Consider the following 15,199-nt stretch of genomic DNA (forward strand, 5'->3'; position numbering starts at 1 on the left):
TTCAGGGATTTATTTATATATGATTGATCACAATTTTTATACAATTAGCCTATTATTTCAAGGATTTAATTTGATTTTATTTAATTATTTATTAATTTTTGTGTTATTACACAAAAAGTAAAAAACAAAAATAAATAAAATAAGTATTTATAAATTAAATTAGATCAACAAATTCCTTTATAAATAATTATTAAATAAAGGTTTAAACACCCGAATATAAACACAGCATAGTATAGCTTCAATTAACTCTGCTGATTCACAAATAAAATTTTAATTGATAATAAATTTAAAAAACAGTACAGAAACTTGAAGAGTTTGAGAGTCAAGTGTTTTATTGTGAGATTTATTTTGTATGTATTTAGTTCTTCGTTATTTCGGTTTATAACAGTCCGGAGTATTGGCGAAACCTATTATCCGGACAATGGGAGATACTACTGTATTGTATAACAATTGGAATTTCACTTCTTTGTTACAATTATTCGAAAAATTGTGTAATAAATAATATAAAACAATAAGGTTGGGCTAATTTTGTTAATATAACAAAATATAAATATATGTCAAAATTTGTTTGACTCAGTGAATTTCAAGAAACAGATTGAACTATTGGAATCTGTTTATGTTTCAACTGTTTAGAACAATTTTATATACGATAATTCTACAAAAGAAAAGTTTCTTGCAGACTCTAGTGCTTTTGTAAAATCATAGTGATAGAGAAAGAACAATCTCATAAACATAACTATATGTTATATATGGTGATAAAAAATACTATAGGTCGACTTTTTTCATCCACCCTATCTCACAAACTATTACATTGGGGTGCTGACAGTGACCTTAATCAAGTCCTCACAGTTCATAAAAGAAAAGTACAAAAAAAATCATATGCCTGACCAATCTTGGACTATTATTAATAAATATATCTAACGTTCCTTAGCTCGTGTAACCCTTAGAGCACGTTTCTTGTTTGTTTCAAAACATTATATTATATACATTTCAGTGGATTTTAGTGTACAAGCTAAGTAAACAGCTTTCATTTCAAATCCATATACTTCCAATAAAATAATTTTAATGTACATGCAATATTTACTTTACAAATTTTCGAATAATACTAATTTTACGTTCCACGTAGATTTTTTTTACGCGAATAGAAATCGCGTAAATAAAGTAAAGTAAGTACAACAAGAAAAATGATTGGCATTAACATTGTCTTGAAGATAACCTCAAATAAAAAAGAGTAAAGGCGTTTAATCACATGATTAGAGACCAATTGGCGTTGTTTTACTACTAGCAATTAATTATTAGTTTTTTGGTTATTCTCTTTTTAGTTCAAAATATTTTACTAGAATTTATTTGATTTTTAATCAACAAAAAAGCTGAATTTAATAAAAGAAAAATCGATTAAAATGTACGTAAACATTTTATGTTCATGTTTGCGGACACACACAATATCGAGTATATATGTACACGCGTGCACACGTGCACAATCATCCAGATTATTACTGAGATTATTCTGTTCCACTAAATGTGAACCTATTGAGATGAAATCCAGCGCGAGATATATTTTCCCAGGAATTGTATGGGATTGAATTTTGCGTACGGGTGGAGTGTTGTGCTCAGAGTCACGGAGTGATGCACTCACTTGATTAAAATCTTTATATTCCGTAAATAATGCATGAACATTTAAAAAAATGGTATTAAAAAACAATTGTCTAAAATGTAGGCACATGCAAATTGAAATGGCAAACGTTGTTTTCCTTTATTTTTTGTTCCCGACACGAAATTGTCGCGAATTTAAAGGAGTGGCAAATGGCCACTTAAACGTTTCCAAATGCGAAGGATAATTCGATTGAAATAGGTATTTAGGGAACAATCAAGAGGCCTTGCGGCAGAATGAAAACGTAGTTGAGGAGGAGACATCCTGTACTCTTGAGCAGCTTTCGTCCTGGCTCAGACTCAGTTCAATGCTTGTTTAATGTTTCCCCCAACTGACGTTCTATCCTTAAATCTTTTATTCAGCACGCAATTCCTACGTTCGGATTGTTTGCGAAAGGTTTGTATCTCTATTTAAGCCAGCTTTCCCCCCTTTTGTACGGAGGTGGAGACTTCTTTAGCTCGTCGACAGACTAACATATTAGATAAAACAACAACATTAAGCAAAGATTTCTGGTCGTTCCTTTCGAACCACTTACTTCCTCTTCTACCACTGCTCGACCCGAATCCACATTTCACTTCTCACATCTCAAATTCTCCAAACTCTACTTTATATTAATAATATCTCACAAACTCTTAGAATGTAATAAATTCTTGTTGGTTTATCCCGTACGCAACAACGGCGCTTTAAAAAACTGAGCGAATCGTTTTTTGTAGATAAATAACTAACTTATATCCATTATGTACTAATCTAATTTGGAACCCTTCTAGACGGCCATTAACTTAAGAAGCAACTGTAAGGCAAATGGAGGTTGAAACTCTAAAAAAACCAGCTTTATTACGAGATACATTGTAAAAGCCCAACAATCAATTTAAGTTCAGCATTTATATAGCATAAAAATGAAGTCATATTATTAAGGTAGAAAAGATCTTATTCATAAAAAAATCATTAAATAACAAAATATGACGAAATATGACGAAACGGGCCATTTTAAAAGCTTATTAAATAATTTATTTAAGAAATCAATTATAGAATTTTCAGAATTTATAAAACAAGACTTTAACAGATATACGTAACTATTACATGACTGTATAATAATGATGTCTGGTTATTACGGTATCTTTGGCGCAATACCATAAAATTGTAATATGTACTATTATTAAATGTGATTGCTTACCTTTTACTAGCATTCGAATATGGTCTTGATGATTCAGAAGCACAGCTGAAAATAAAGAAAAATAAAAATTTAAAACTTTAATTCCACTTATATCATCTCATATAATCGCAATTAAAAGAATGATGTCTTTTCAATTTAGTTCTCTCTAATGAAATAATGAAACTAAGTTGATGAAGTAAGTTAATTATTGATGATAACATAGTATAACTATTTATGCATTCTGTATGAACGCACGAAGAAAATCTTGCGATTGAGGGCAACATCTTTTTATTTCAATTTGCGCCACACTTACATCAAAAAAATAATACTATTACAAATTACTTGCGCCTAATGATAGATACGCCTAGGACCGTCGCTCACTCCGTTTCCCCCTTGCTATAGCTTTGTGTATGAATACTTAAGAGATCATATCTGTCGTCAATAAAGCTCGAATATAATGTTTTGAATAATAAAAGTATTATTGCTAGTTATGTCTAGCCATGGTAATTATTCTTGTAATTACACAATTCACTGTTTTTTTTTCTGCTTTATTTATTGGAAATTCTAATGATAATTACTGTCGTCATAATTTTTATCTATTTATTTATCGATTTTTTATGCATTTTATGCACGATAAGACATAAATGAGAACAAATTTTCATGCATACAATAAATATTCTAAGTTGATTTATCAACGTAAATCAAAGTGCATCTTGTCAAGAATTTGTCATTATTAGACTAAGATGTAACAAGTAGAACTTCATGAAAATACATTAGTTAGTAAGTATATTTAAAAAATAGTAATTGAATTGAAAAATTACAAAGATGCATACATTAATATCAATGAAATATAAGTGAATCTAAGAAGCTTGGAGTAAACACACTATATTATGCATAAGCAACTGTCGTGAATCATGAGATTTTCAGATTGTCCGCAAACAGTTTTAGCAAAACATTTATTACAATGGTGCGAAAAAAGAGAAAAAACATTGATTCAATTATATCGAAGCTTTGTGAAAAGTTGCTGCACAAAGGGTGATTTATGGCACGACGAAGCGCTTTGTGCATCATCATATGAAGACATTAACTGGCACGGGGCTCCATTTAGTTAGATTAATGTTGGCAGAGATTTGCTTAATGTACAGTGGAGGAGAAAAAAATAACGACAGAACGAAAATAAAGGCACGTGATAACGCTTAACTCTTCATTGTACCGAGATGATGGAAATCTTTATGGAAAATGTTTTTTATTCTCCTTCACACGTACACTCTCCTTCGATTCGGATTGAGTAAATATTTGGATGGAGGTGGTTTGTTTGGCTTACGGAGAATCCATATTATACTGGGCAAAGGAAAATGAGAAGAAAGGGGAAGGGGAGAGAAGGCCAGTTTGCCTAGACCATTACTTCCAATTTCTTGCAATCCGATTAATTAAACAATTCGCCCCGAGATAATCCTGTTGTGACCGGAAACGCGGCTGGCGCTAAATCGGTGACCGCCCTTAGTAGAATCCCAAGAGATACGCGGGATGGGGATGAGAGCCATTTATTAAAATAAACACGGGGAAATTATTAAGACCCATCCGGACGGACGATTTATTATTTTCAATTAAATCTTATTCAAACTAAAGGATTTATATCATTCCTTGAAAATACAAACTTTTTCGACATAAATTAAAAATAATATAAATACAAGACAGATTTCCAAAACTTTTCTAATAAATCAAATCTATCCAACATTTATATATATAAAAATATTATCTTCGATCAGTTTAATTAAGATCGAATTAATATTTAAGGTTCTTCTGACGTTGTTGTTAAGTTCTTGCGTGAGGATGTCAAACACTTCTTGCAACTTATATTTTATAATGTCCTCTTTTGAATAACTATACTATATCGAATTTGACCGCGTTAAAACGAACAATCGCTCAATTCTGTCGGATCGGGGGCGTCCATCCGGCAACCGGCGTCGCGACGCCTCTCCAAGCTCCATCTCGACGCAAGGGATCTTGGCTACATGAGCATTCCGAGATATTTTATTGCAGCCATAAATTCCCCCTTTCTCTATTAAAATAATTTATTTAGTTTAAATTATTCGAATTTGCGAGGAACGGCGTACGAACGCTGAAAGAAAAGTCGTGTAATTCATTCGTCGTCCGACCCTCCATCTCATCCAAGATGCTACTACATCTCAATCTCTTTTATCCATTTGCCGTTCCATTATACGCAAAAAAATATGATTACACAAGATGATCAATCCTTCGATTCTTCCAATTTTTCTTCAAGGCGCTTCCGATTGGATCATATTTTTATTTCATCTTGATTGCCTTTATTAAACTCTATGAGTTGATATAATCTCATCTTTACTTTTCAAGCAATTCAAAATTTAATTCGTAGCTCTTGCGGATTACTATTTTTTTTTTCAACTTTAATCAAATCAATTTAGGAATCTGGAATCTGATTCATAATATGTAGGAAATATCTTAACTCTGTTAAAAGAATGCACGCGTGGCTCTATTTATCAGAATAGTGCATTTTATATGCGTGCTGTAGAATTTAAGAAAGTATAATATTTTATAAACAATAAAGTATAGATATAAAAATTTATTATTTATTAATATTTATTGAAACAGTTGAACGTATACATTTAAAAAACGTACTTATATTGAACATATGTAATTGTATCTGTCAGTAAAATAAGTTATGTTATTTTTTAGTTATTACTTCCAAATTCAAGCATAATTTAGACAAAAGGCCAATGTGTCAATTTCCTAAAAAACTAATCTATTGTAAAATGTACAAATGTACATATAATACATGTGAAGTTAATACATGTTAATATACAGTGGAATCTCGCTTAACGAGCACTTAACATAACGAGCATTTTGCTTAATGAACAAAATAAATTGTAAGAAAAGTGACTCGCTTAACGAGCGATGTTTCGTATAACGAGTGTTGAAGACAAGGGAACTGCTCGATAAGCGAAGTTCCACCGTATATACAACATTTTGACAAACAATAAAAATATAACGACTATTATACATTTTGCAAGGATTTACATAATAACAATAAAATAACTTTCATTTCTTCATATTAAATATGTATTTTCTTTAAATGTATTTTCTGTTTTCATGAAACTCATTATAGATAAATTATTGTTGGACAAAGCATTTTAAGGCATTAATACAATATTTTATAATTTTATAAGTTGTATACAATTGCTCGTTTTATATGTAACGTGGTAAAATAGACAACGCTGCAACTACGCTCCACGGTGCAACTATGCTTCCAAAATTCGGGGAGACCGAATGTGTTGGTGCTCTAGGAGCTAAGGCCCACCGTTGGAGAAAAAGTGTACTGATCTGAGAAAGCAGTTATAAAAGTTCTTCCTCTCAATAAAAAGAAGTGGCGCACTGGACCTTCCCACGTCACAGACTCACACCCAAGACGGCTTTGAAGATTTGTATATTGTGTATTTTTGTATATGAAGCGCCATCGTGTTACATAAGTTTGATTGAAATTTCGTATAATTTAGTTTTCAATTAGTCCAGATTCACTATAGTCCGGTTAAAAAATTAAATTTTTATTCAGTATCGGTTTATTTTCCTGCGTATAGGAAAGTTTCTTTCCGTGCTGTTTATTTTTAATGCGTTTTTAAATACCTCGATTAGTCCGGTTTCAAACAAAGCAATTACCCACACTAACACTAGATTATGAATTTTTTTTTTTACATGTAATAACGATTGTTTAATCCAACTCTCGCAGTAAATAAACAAATTTGTATTATTTATAATTCATGATTGATTATCCATTACCATTGAATAATTGGATGAAAAGCAAAAACATATTAACACTGCCTGTGATTATATAAGCGTAACCAATGTTTGTATACAACTGATACGATCTACAAATTATACCTCTTTATACATTGATTACAGACGATTACATTATGATTGATTGTTGCCCAATTTCTAAACGCAATCTATTAAATTGGGATAATATTTTCGAAAACGCAAGGTTGTTAAGATAAAAAAAAAATCACGAAATCAGGGATCTTCGCTATAGAGAATAATATAGGAGTAATCGGATAAGGAATATCGTAGATTGGTTTTAAGGTTTCCTATAAGATTGAGAACGGGAATCATGGGGGACATAAAAGCATACGGTAAATCAATTTATTGCCTCGATCTATATCACATACACTTTTTATTACCCTTGTTCCATTTCATATACAACGTTTACTTTTTTATTTGCCGTGCCATTGCAAGTTTTCCTCTGCTATTAAATTATGTAAGCTAAGTGATTTTGTTATACTACCACACAAAATTATATAAAATTTAAACTTTAATTTTAAATTAAAAATTACTTTCTAAAGTATTCTATATTCATAATATGCGAGACATGAGACATGTGATACAAGGTTTTTTTTCTCGTAGGTTTAAGTTGGATGATTTATTATTTATTAGATTTCTAGATAATTGAACTTATGCACTTTTACCAGATTTTATTGTCATTTTTATTGGTTTATATTTTTGTTGAATATTTTAATATTCTTTAGTTGACCAAACATTTACTACATCTTACATATCTGACACTTCTATACTAGAACTATTCTCAATTAATACCCTTCTAATAATGTTTAATGCTTCTCCATGTTTAACTCTTCAAAGCTAAGCTTTTCTCGCCAACTTCATGGTGTACATTATTGTCACCTTTCACAACCACTATTGCGCTCAAACACAACCTATAAGTAACTTCTATGTAACTGCCATTACCTCTCTTTTGCTTACTATTTTTTTTTTAATTTTGGTTTATGAATGTCTATAAAACGTCTATGAACATATGTGTCATTTTTAGTAAATTGAATTAATGATAAAAAAAACTATTAATTTGGTAAGTAATTACCTTTTTTTATATAGCAAGTCCACAAAACAAATGAGAATAAGTAGTATGCCGTTCCAGAGCTCGTGAACAATAATGTGCTGTGTAAAATTCAGCATTTGCGTACAACAAATGTCGCCGAGTTCCAGATTTTCTGGGGCAAACAACAAGCAGCATAAAATATACAAGAATAAATTATGATCATAAAAAACAGAACGAACGACACGGCGGTGGAGAAGTACAGAAACTCCCTACTTTATGTATTCGCATAATGTACTTGAAAATTTATAGACCACCTCCTCCCTCGTTCCGTTCCTACTCTCTTTAGTTTTATCTTAATGTTCGAATCCTCTTGACGACAAGCTACGAAAATAAAGAAGCGCAACGATGAAGGAAAAGGAAAGAATTCAATTGTAACAGCAAACATTAAAATTTCCTAAGTGAAAAATCCAATTATTTTTATATACATTTTATATTTTCCCTCAGCATATTCATAACTGAATTATTTTCTCTGTCAGCTTTAATTACGTTAAACCATGCTTGTAATTTTACAAAGCAAACGCGACAAACACACACACACAAAAACAATCATTTATATATTTATATTCGAGAATGCGTTTCAAATGAATATTATTGTTTAAAATGTGTTTAAAAGAAAAATAAAACTGAAGCGCATTTTCATTATGGCATTGATGATGAGAAATTCGAGAAAGTAATGGGAACAAACATATTGCCTGTGGTAAGGAAAAGTCGAGAGGAAAACTTTCGTTGGAGCCGTGAGCATATAATAAATTATTAGACGCGAAGAAAATTGTTCCATTAAGAAGTTAAATGGAAGAATTAATTTTTAATTATATAAAGTCCTTAATCACAAAAAGGGGAAAGCTTGAAGCTGCTTGAAGCATGTAATTTTATCTGGCGGTCTTTCCTAGCCCTGAAAATAAACACTAAGTTTTTCTTTTCATTCTTGTTCTAGAAAAGAAGTCTGCGTTCGGAGGATGAAGGACGGACGATCGAGCGTCTGCGTGAAAAACGATCGACGATAAAATGGTGCATCGTCCTGTTACAGTTTAGCGAATGCAATTATTCAGGGCTTGATTCAAAACTAATTACTTGTCTCTTGAGCGGTTAAATCCATTCCCACTTCGTGTCGCAGTTTTTATTTAATAAAACTAGACCAGACTCCTTTTAGCATCCAACTTAACTACTAAACGACCTTTAGGATATACTGTGTCAATTCACTTTAAACCTTTTTATCTCAAACGTGTACTCTGTTTTTTTTTTCTGTTGCTCTCTTTAAATTATATAGCTCTTCCTTTCCCCAAATTTCAAAGAAACTCATTTTAGGTAAACGAGAAACATCCACTGAATACTTTAGATATAATCATTGAATTTCTTCAAGTATCTGCTCAATCTATCTTTTAATTTAAAAGAAAACTTACATACTTTATTTTCCATCATCTACTAGAATTTTCAATTAATTACAAACAATTATTTCATAAAACAGTCTCATTATGTCAGATATTATCTAAATATTTAGAAATTTAATCCTTACGTATCTACCTTTTTAAAGCGAAGCGATATATAACTATTTTTACATATATCATTTTTATTTATAATTAATACTTTTTAATTAATTAATGGGTGTTCCATGAAAACCTGGAATGAAATAATTACTAAATAAATAATTAAACTTTTTCTCTTTTTTTTTAATTTTATTGTAAAATAAAGAAGTTGTTCCGTGACAATTTCAGGATATACGAAGTGTTCCGTTATAGTAAAAGTTGTAAGCTATAGATAATTTAACAATTTCACGTTAATGAAACTCTTAAGCAATTAAAGTAAACTATGCTTTCTTTTAGTTTTCATTCAATACATAATTGTTTATTATACTGTAATTTGTGTGTGTAATCACACCGTTCTTTGTATACTTGTATACTTGATTTATCTATTGGGCTTATGTTAGGTTTATTCAAGATGATTGCGTCGGGTGATTGAATTAATGTTTTAAAAAAACTCGCTTACCCAACTAAAAGTTGTAATAACAAAAATTAGAAAAATATATATATATATCTATCATGATTTTGAAATACTACAATTTGAGATACTGTTGATTTCATCAGCTATATCTCCTATCAGTAATTGAAAAAATACCGTATCCATTCTTTAAAAGCTTTCCAGTAATACGATCTTATCCCAAATCATATACAGGTATCCCCCGACTTACGAACTCTCGGACTTACGAACAAAATTCTAAAAAGTCTAACTTGTTACAAGGAGATATATAGTGATACAAAAATTAACTGTCCAAACAAAAATTCATAATTTCTTTAATAAAATATAATATTTCTGGAAAATGTACTATCTGTATTGTTGCATTTTTTTCTTTTGTCGTTATTTATTTATTTTAATCTATTTTTTAAAATTTATGCAGTCAGTAATACGGAATTTAACATATAAAAAGAGAAAACCATGATAAAGTGTGGTAAGTTAAGCATACTATGAACTTTTTAAAATTCAAAACAAATTCGACTTACGAACAACCTTTTGCAACGGAACCAGTTCGTAAGTCGGGGATACATGTATTAGTTTTTAATAGAATATCAAATTTAAACTTCCTACTTTAAATTTACACGAAAATAGAGATTTTATATCATTTAAAATGGAGTTGTAAAAACAAACTATTTTATTGTATCCGACCATAAGAAGTGAATACCGATGGAAGCACTGAACATATTACAATACCTTTATTATATTAATTAATTAGCCGGAGATGGAATAAGATAAAAAAATCCCATTCTAACAAGTCTAACCCAATATAACACAAATTCCTAAATTTCTAGACGAAACAAATTTCTAAACAATTGAATCAGACAGCTAGTCAACTGAATCAACATCGGATGGTATGGCCAATTAAGATTCATACTTTGACATACCAACCAAATTCAAGGATAATTCCTCTTTCATCGACATCTTCTAGAAAATTATAATAACGCCGCACTAGGCATGTACAAAAGGTGGGACCATGCGTGTCCCATCGCCCCTTAAAGAGTTAAAAGAACCGTATTGTTTTAGTTATAACGTTAACTGGAGAATCACCAAAATAAGAATAAAAGATATTTTAAACCAGCTGGATTAATATATTTCCTAACACATGTAACTTCACATAAAACAACACACGTTAACATTCCACATCGTCACTATTATTCATCCCTATGACACGACAATTTATAAAAACAATATTGGTTGCAATAAGTTAATAATTACACTAAAATAAATACAAAAATGTGTGAAATAAATAACCACATTAATTAATGCAAATCCTATTAAGTTAAAAATCACACTCCGCCAAAATAAATGATTATAAATTGAAACGAACATGCATTTATGTAAAAAAATAATATGATATTTTTGTATAAAAAAATTGTAATTGAATTTTCTGTATTTATCCTTTAAATCTTTTTGTGCATTGTTGAACGATATACATGTACATATTTTTGTAGGATGCAATATCGCGACTAAAATATTCATGAAACTCTACGGAAATTGAATATACTTGTAGCTAAATATTTGATGATTATTCAGGGTTGATTGAACCCAAAATGAAATCCGTCCATAAATTTTTCCCGAATGCACTGTTCGTATCAAGATTTGGCCTTTATGAAATATAGAAATATTCCATACATAATGTAACCAGTAATCGTATATAAAATGTATGAGATACGAAAAATATTCATGGCATTTGTGTATTAGCACTAGCCAGAGTAGAGTTGCGGCCGGCAGCATTAAATATTACCACAATGTCAGTATGTATATATATACTCTATGTGCTACTGTATTTCTATTTTTTCTCAGTTTTTCATATATTAACTTTTTTCCATTGAGGATTTTGTGATTTTTTTTATTACAATTTCCAGTGCGAAATCCTCGTAGAAAATGTGTTAATTACATTGGTTTTGATGGCGTTCGAAATGCGGATCGAAATCATGGCTGTAGGCGTTTCAAATATTAACCGCCATTTGCTCAAACGAAAATCTAATTTGCGACAACGTTTAACCAATAATCCATAAAGTGCATTAGCATACTAAACCCACACATGTCAGCCACTTTTATTAAATGAATATGTTGCATAATGGAACATTTTAATATGCGAATAAATATAGGGGTAAAAATAGACAATTATTAACAGAATAAACGCTTTTGCAATATTGAATTTTTAATAAAAATAAAACACGCTAAAACAAAGTAAATATTTTACTTGTGTTCATGCCTTCATTTAAAAATTAATAATATCCAGTTGTAAAACTATAATAAAAATGACATAAAATAAATTCTTAATTCTCTTAAAAATGAAAATTCAGTAATAACTTGAATAGTACAGGTCATCGATTTTGAACTAATCAAGGACTTAAACACCGCATAAAAGTACACCGCGTAAAGTAAATATTTTTTTTAGTTTATTTTAATTTTGATGAACATTTACATTCGAATCCAGATTATTCAAGATGTAACTTAGTTTTAAAATTTTAATTAAAAATTTATATATAAGATTATTTTGATTATATCTTCATAAAATCAATATACAATACAATGGATATAACTTAATTGTATCACAAAAATCACAATTTTGATTATTAATAAATAATAATTATTACTATACTTTTACATGGAAAGTAGTAAAATCACTATAATGATTTTCATATATGAAATATGGTGGTAGTATGAAAAAGGATATAATATGGAAACACTAGTTACACATGTAATCGTTGTACATGGAAAGCATGGCAAAAGAGGATTATAATGGATTGTAAAAAGGTGCCTAAACGAAAATTGGAATACCGTTGTTTTTTTATGATATATTATTGAAGCTTTGTATCATCGTCATACAGCGTTATTGATTTTTCCTCCTTTTTACAATAGTCATAGAAAAATAACAAAAGTTTGTTTGTTTATTTATTTCATTGTTTTCGTTTAGTGATATCCACATTCAATGTAATGAAAATGCACAATAGATTGATCCATGTATTTTGTTTATCATCAGATGTTTGCAATTTCATACTTCAATATGAAAATATCAACCGATACGTCGTACTAATTAACTAATTATAATTAACCTAATGCGTTTGCACGCACCCATACATATGTGAAAATCCAATCTAATTAACACAATAGAGATTTGGAATCAATCGACCACAACTAATCCACATATGCGGTAAGGTTAGATTTGTGTAATGAAAAGCACTAAATATAGTATAGTAGTAGTAGTAGTAGTATGTGAAATGTCGGTTCGAATTATCGTTCCGTGCGTTGCTTGACATTAAAAACTTTAATAGCGGTTCGCCGCGTATCGATTTTGGTGGAAACGGGAATTTCCGTTTGAAGGTTTGGAATTGTAGTTCGTGTGTGCATACGTGTCGGAGCGGAGAAGATACAAGAAAAATTGAACTAATTACATCGATATGGAGATATATTAAATACTCTCATTTGTAGTTCTTAAAATGCAATATTTCTGTAACAATGAAATGTGATAGAATTTGTGCTAAATACAGTAATTCCTAGCAAAGTACAGTAATTCCTAGTGATAATAAATTCAATACATTTGCAGTTCATAAATTGTTAAATTTGTGCATTAATGCAATGTTATGGATTTGATGCTAAATATACAATTATTTGAACAATATCTGTCCAATTTATTTGATGGAAGTAAATTAATCCATTCAAACCTAGAATACATAAGCTTTTCAATTATTGGTTATTCACGTTTAAATCAATTTTAAACCTTTTCAATTAATATTCGAATCATAGAATTTAAGTTTCCATCCGCTTCTAGTTCACTCATGTAACTTTGAAAAAAAAAAAACTTTACAAAAGTGAAATATTTATAAATTTTCCAAACATTTCAAATAAATATCCTCTATAATTTAAGCCATCTCCTTAAAAGTATTTCTATTGATATAAATGTATACTTGCCGGCTTCGATTAGTCCGAATTCACTATAGTCCGGTTTGAATATTTGAAAGTTCGGTTTAAAACAATTCGGGATATTGACGTAACTAATTAGTCGAACTATGAGATGAGTATTGCCGTAATTAATTTTAAAACTAAGTTTATATAAATATTCAAATCGTTCTTCAAATCGCATTTGTACAAACTCTTTGGAAAACCGCTTTCAATTCACATGCTTCAATATACAACTTTATTTCAGTTCGGATTTACTTTGTGACCTCTCACGTATCAGTCTGTAAAGTTTTAAAACCTTACTTCGGGCTCTATACCCGGTTTTGAAAGGCTTTACCATTTCTATGCATAATGATTCTAGTCTTTGTTTCATGCTAATTAATATACATTTATAATACGTTAATGCATTTTATCAGCTTAATTTTATTTACACTAAGGATTAAAAGTAAATTTTATGCAATTATACGAAGATAATAAATGATTAAATTTTTTAATATTTGAAAAAACTTTATCTAATTAATTAAATTACTAAACAATGTTATCAAATTTTATCTTTTTGTGCATAATTATACAAAACACATATTTAAACGAGGTTCCACTGTATTTGCTTTGTATATTATTATTAATTAAGAAATCAATAGATAATTTACAGATATGAAAATCATGAACATTTTAATGAAATATTGGAGTTAATTAAAAGAGCAATGTAAATTTTCCAAAACGTTGAATATTTTCAATAACGAAAATTGTTTTGTAAAACATGTAACATTATTTGCTTCGTGTAAAATGTGATAACGATCATGTTTTCGGAGGGAAATTTCTGCGAAATACAGTAATGTGTGCTATATAAGGAACAACAATGAATAAATTCTACATTGATTGTATCCCATGTGTACTATTTAGGCTGAATTGCTTATAATTAATGACTTAATAAATCATAGTCCTTTTCACTGAAAATTATACATGAGCATTTAATATTAAGATTAGTTTATTCAGTTTAAAAATACACTTTATCATTATATAATTATTTATTTTTTTTTAAATCATTTTTATTTACAATCTATTTTATAAGAACATTTTTCAGTAAATGATCTACCGGTTGACAATAATTGATTCCTCATCCTCATGAATTCTCCTTTTCGTAATATACCATTGAGAATCAATGATCCTTCTTAGACTCTTCGACCGGAATCTTTCTATGGTCGCAGTATTAGACTTGCTGCTGACACCCCACAATTGTATTCCGTAATACATAATAAATTAACTTGAAACGTAAATTATTACTCTTATCTTGCATCTACGTTTTATTTTTTATATAATAATATATCGTTGATTAAAAAAATATATCAAATATGTAGCTTATTGTCTTATAAGATACAATGCTTTAGTAAAATATTTAAGCTGCGTCCGAATCGTCATATCGTTCGAAAAATATGGTAATATAGACGATTTAAGTCTTCCCAACTTAATATATGCATCTTTCGTGTTTTGAATATATAAAATTTTTGATCATCGCAAGTTAAGTTTAATAATTGTATAAGAATAAAAAATAACTTGA

The 15,199-nt window shown here is 29.6% G+C and overlaps 1 long non-coding RNA gene across 1 annotated transcript in view; it reads right to left on the reverse strand.

Annotated features, from left to right (window-relative positions):
- LOC108567648 overlaps window positions 1-15,199 on the reverse strand; it is a 91,738-nt gene that overhangs the window by 45,778 nt on the left and 30,761 nt on the right. The window contains exon 2 of the long non-coding RNA XR_001891253.1: window positions 2,826-2,870. This is a non-coding gene — a long non-coding RNA (uncharacterized LOC108567648). The remainder of the gene's footprint in view (window positions 1-2,825; window positions 2,871-15,199) is intronic.

The sequence above is a fragment of the Nicrophorus vespilloides genome, unplaced genomic scaffold, assembly GCF_001412225.1.
Source record: "Nicrophorus vespilloides isolate i.1.1-1 unplaced genomic scaffold, Nicve_v1.0, whole genome shotgun sequence".
Lineage (NCBI taxonomy): Eukaryota > Metazoa > Arthropoda > Insecta > Coleoptera > Silphidae > Nicrophorus > Nicrophorus vespilloides.